We start from the raw sequence: 6,009 nt of genomic DNA on the forward strand, positions 1-6,009 counted from the left end.
ATAACAGGGGATTAGTTTCATGGTTTAGGTAGAGGCAGAGATAAGGACTGGATTTGCTGCCCCTGAATGCCCTGGATAGTTCCTTCAAGGAACTTGTTTAGCAGGAATATTAGGAATTGTTTTAAGGGCTCTGGAAGGTGAGGAAGTAGGGACATGATTTAAATGAGGAAACAGAAGAGTGTAGTTTGGATAAAATGTCATGGTGTAGGAGTGGGGAGGGTCAGGTAAGGATTATAGGGAATTGTTGGGAGAATGTGAGACCCTCTATTGAGCATATGATTGGTTCAGTAATTGAAGAGAAAGAGAGGGTGCTGTCAACCTGTACAATAGAGATTGAGGAAGTCTATAAAGGTCTTGAATGCTCAAGGAGAACTGAATATGTGGTTCCCATATTAATTAAAAAGGATATCAACTTACCTCCAACCTTGATAATGACCCTTGGTTCAGGCTTACTGATGGAGATGTGGGACTGTTTCAAACCAGGGACCCATCAGAGTTTTGTTGTCAATCCAAAGAGGTCTGTTGCTTCCTGTTGAAACAGAGCTCGAAGGATATTAAGAAATGATGAGAAAAAAGAAAGGAAGAAAGAAAGAAAGAAAGACACAGATGGGCTCAGGGGATCTGAAGCTTGAGTTTACTTCAGACAGACTTCAGACAATTTTATTCTTAGCCAGATCTTAGTTATATACCACAGGATGTCAGTAGATATGCAGGCATTTCCTGAGGGAGCAAGATTCTTATCTCACAGCGTTCTTCATACTTAACATAACTGTTTGGGGTAAACATTCTCTTCCTCCCAGACTGCTCTACATAACAATCTCCACAGATTACCACTGCCCTGAGGCCAGCAGCTTGCAACAAATTCTGTAGGTCTTGCTTTAAGCTCTTGGCTTCTACATTTCCCCTTTTTATTTGATTAGCCAAGGAAAACAAGAATCACCTTTTTAGGTTGACTATAAGCAGAGGTGACCGTGCCTGTCTTAGGTTGCCCTTAGGCTCTGAAGGGTCTTACCCTTCATTGGATACCAGTCAAGCTCTCTGATTTTGATTCACAAGAATCACATTGTTATAAGCAGAGGTGACCACGCCTGTCTTAGGTTGCCCTTAGGCTCTGAAGGGTCTTACCAGTCATTGGCTGCCAGTCAAGCTCTCTGACTTTGATTCAGGGGGGAGCCAAGAGTTTTTGCAAGAATCACCTTTTTATTTGTTGTTAAACACAGCTGAGGAGGAAGCAAAGTATAAACAGCCCCAAACCTAAGATTTTTTAGCTCTTGGGTAAGTGATTGTGTAACATTACCTCCATAGGCTACATGTAGATTATTCTAATTTACATTCTAATACCCCTTTTTTTGTAATTCTAAGATATCAGGACTTAAACTATCTGAAAGCCTTAAAAGATGCCTTTTCCCTTTTCCCATTCTATTTCAGACAGGCCATATGTTAAAAGAGGGTAATACAAAAACTGCTCTCATTCCTTTTACACTTTAAACTTTGTAAAAAATTTAAATTATACATTTGATCTCCAATATGAACCAATATCATTTCTATATCATTTAGTCTCTTATTAGTTTACTCATCAATGAGATTGTCTATGCCACAATTCACTGGTGTTTTTCTAGCAATGCTGCATCTCTATAGTTCGTTGCAATGCTGTTCCAGTGACTGCAGCCACTGTGATGCTTCCAATGATTCCAATGACAGATGCAATAATGAATCCAATTAGTCTATTAGTCCTTTTTAGATATTTTTTTGCCAAAAGGATCAGTATATGTGTTTCTGGAGAGGATTGCAAAGATCTTGACATCTGCACCAGCAGCCAAACACCTCTTCTCCTTGCTGCTATAATCGTCTCATTTTCCTGCAATATAAATGCTTGGGGACAAGTGAATAGAGAATAATTTTCACAATTAGAAGTTTGATTTCTTATATGCATATGAACTTTAACAAGTATATATGAATCTCTAATACATATTTGTATATAGACTGCTCTACATAACAATCTCCACAGTTTACCACCGCCATCCTGAGGCCAGCAGCTTGCAACAAATTCTGTAGGTCTTGCTTTAAGCTCTTGGCTTCTACAGAGGTCCAGAAACGAAGATCCTGATTCTGGGTCTGTGGGGTGTGCTGGACTAACTTTCCTACAAACACGGTTTTCAGGACAGTTTGACTTCCAGTGACCACTATTGTTACTACTAGGCACAGTCCCACTGGGGGCTTAGAATATCTGTCAGGACAGTCCAATTTCCAATGACCATCATGACGAAGGAGTCCTGTCCTCCAGGCCTAACATATGTAGCAGTTACCACACTGGAATATATATTCAGTGTGTCTGATGTGCAACTATGTAACAGTTACTACACATTGGATTATACATTCAGCGTGTCTAATGGAAAACAGAAAAACAATAGAGAAAATGAATGAAATCAAAATCTGGTTATTTGAAAAATTGAAAAGCTACTAGACTGATGAAAAGAAATGTATATTACAAAATTTAAGAATGTTAAAAGGATCAATATAGACACTGCATAAAATAAATTGAATGTAATATCATGAGCAACTTTATGTCAACAAATGAGACAATTTTTATGAAATTAAAAAAATGCCTGAAGGGAACACACACCAAATATGAATCAGAAGAAATAGAAACTTTAATTAGACTTTTTTACTATTCTTTATTTTATTTTTTTATTGCATAATATATCATATATACAAAGCAAAGAAAGAAAGAAAGCAATAGTTTCAAAGCAATATTCAACAAATAGTTACAGGACAGATCCCAGAATTTGTCAATTGGCTATTATACCATAATCTCAGATTTTTCCTTCTTACTGCTCCAGAACATAGGAAGCTAGAAGGAATAAACATTATTTTATCATTGCAGTTAATTTTTTTTTGAAAAATAACACATACAAAAAAGCACCAAATTTCAAAACATAGCACCACAGTTAGTCATAGAATAGATTTCAGAGTTTGGTATGAGTTACAGTTTCAAAATTTTAGGTTATTACTTCTAGCTGCTCTAAGATACTGAAAGCTAAAAGAAAAGGTCAATTTAATGATTTAGCAATCATATTCATTTGTTAAACCCTGGCTTCTCTGTCCTCTGTAGAACTCCACGGTCACCTCTGATCTTGCTATCCCACTCTTTAGTGGTATTGGGGCTATGGTCATTCTAACATTTTATGTTGGAAGGGGCTGTCAATAATATGGGGTAGAGAGATGGAACTAGTCAGGTTGATAACAGACTTACCATCACAGGCATTGTTTGTGTGGCTCCCAAACAATCACAATGGTGCCATCAAAATTCACAGAGCAAAGATCTACTTACAGATATAATAATAATGAAAAAGCTTGAAATGTTGTGAGAATTACAAAATGTGCCATGGAGACATGAAATGAGCACACACTGTTGGAAAAATGTCAAAAATAGATGTCCTCAATTATGGTTGCAATAAACTTTCAATTTGTAAAAACACAATTATCTCCAAAGCACAATAAAGAGAAGTGCAAGAAAACAAAACATGCCTGTATTCTGTAAAAATATGGGTTAAATAAAGATTTCTCAGATATAAAATGTAGTCAGATAATTTATTTTTGGCAGTTCTGCTCTACAAGAAATACTACAGGAAGTCCTTCAGGCTGGAAGAAAGATGCTGGAAAGTGACTTTATTTAACACAAAGAAATATGAAAATGTAAGATAACATGGCAGCAATAGCACAAATGAAGTGGGAGGAAATGGAAATATGCTAGAGTAAAAGTTTATACATTTTACTGAAATTGGGCTAACATTACCCTGAAGTATGTTTACTATACATGCTATACTCCCTAGATCAATTACAAAGAAAGCAATTCTAAAAATATATTTAAAAACTCAAAAAAGTAATTAGAATAATACACTAGGAAGTATCCACTTAACAGAATAAAAAGATAATGTAGGAGACACAAAGGAACAAAAAATTATGAGAAATGTGGGAATTAAATGGCAATCATGTAGATGTAAATAAAACCACACTAATGATTACAACACATGCAAATAAATAAAACACTACAAAAAAAGATTATTAGACTGGTTAAAAATAAAATATTCACCAATATGCTGTCTACAAAACATACACTTTAGATTCAAAGACAGAAATAGTAAAAGGAGGGTAAAAGAATGGCAAAGGGACACCTTGCTAAGAGTGACCTTAAAAGAATTAGAGTAACTATGGTATTATCAGAGAAAATGCACTTAAAAATGTTAGTAAAGACTAAGAGAGTCATTTTGAAATAAGTGAATTGACCAAGAGTATGTAAAAATGTAGACATACATACAATGAGCAGAAAACGCCCAGAAAGGAGAACTGACAGAATTGAAATAAAAACCAGACAATTTGCCAATTATCTGGATACTTCAATACTCCACTCTCAATAACTGATACAACAATTAGAAAGGAAATCAGCAAGGGTATAAGAGACTTTAACAACACTATCAAACAATATGACTAATTGACAACTTGAAACATTGCACACCACTTCCCCAAAACATGCATTTTTCTTAAGACATTAGACAGTTCTCAAGGATAGACTATTTCCAGGCTATAAAGCAAAACTTACTACATTTAAAAACACTGAAACCCTGCAAAGTGTTGCTCAACATCAGAAAGAAATTTAGAAAACCAAGCAACACTCTTCTAAGTAACATATATGAAAGGAGAATTTACAAGGAAGATTAGAAAATTATTTTTAACTGAATGAAAACACAGCATATTAAAATCTTGGGATTCAGGTAAATCAGAACTTAAATGGAAATACTAGAGCTCTAAATACCTGTATTAAAAATAAAAAATTTCTCAAAAATAGTCATCGTATCTTTCAATATAAAAAACTCAAAGGCAGGGCAGGCCACTGTGGCTCAGCAGGCAGAGTTTTACCTGCCATGCCAGAGACCCACTTTCAATTCCCAATGCCTGTCCATGTAAAACTCAAAAACAGAAGAACAAACTAAAACTAATACAATACAAAAATATAATAAATATTATAATGCAAAACAGTGAAATGGAACAGAAAAAAACAGTAAAGAAAATGAATGAAACCAAAGGTTGGTTATTTTAAAAGTTCAAGAAAATTGATAAGCCTTTACTTAGACTAATAAAAGAGGAGACATGTATTATAAAAATCAAGAATAAAAAATCAATACAAGCACTGAATAAAATACAATGATCATAATACTATGAAGAACTTTATGCCAACCAAAGAGACAATTTTTATGAAATAATTTATGTATATATATATATATGAAAGGCAGACATTAGAGTCTAAAGAAATAGAAACTTTAAATAGACTTTCAACAAGCAAAGAAATTGTATTTGTAATTAAAATTTTTCCTACAAATATAAATCCAGGGCAGATAGTTTCACTGATAAATCCTACAAAACATTTGAAAAATAAACATCAGTTGTTAAAAAACTCATCCAGAAAATAGAAAAAATAGAACTACTCCAAATTTTTTATGTGAAGGCAGTATTTCCCTGATGCTAGAACACTAACAAGACAAAACTATAGTCCAATATCCATCATGAATATAGACAGAAAATTCACCACAAATTTGGTAAACCCAATTCAACAATATATACAAAGGATTTTACATTAGGATCCTTAGCAATTGGAATGTGTCCTCCCAAAAGACATGTTTGCAATGGAATTAGGAAAGTCAAAAGAATTTCATACTAGAACAGGATGGGCCCTGCACCTTAGAAGAGCAAAGTTTAAAAGACAGTTGCAATTGTAAATTGGTGTACATGTTCTCTCCTCATGGGCATTGTAAATTACTGGAGTGAAAAAAATAAAAATACAAACGTAATATTTAGTACATACTAGGCCTTGAGATTTTTCTACTTATTTAACAGAAAGAGTGAAAAGGTAAAATATCAGCTGAGTTATAGGGATAACCACACAGACAGAAGATATCAATCTGTGGTCACAGTTTCAATCTTCTTTCAGTACTAGTCCTAACACCAACATAA

This window comes from Tamandua tetradactyla, chromosome 14, assembly GCF_023851605.1.
Source record: "Tamandua tetradactyla isolate mTamTet1 chromosome 14, mTamTet1.pri, whole genome shotgun sequence".
Lineage (NCBI taxonomy): Eukaryota > Metazoa > Chordata > Mammalia > Pilosa > Myrmecophagidae > Tamandua > Tamandua tetradactyla.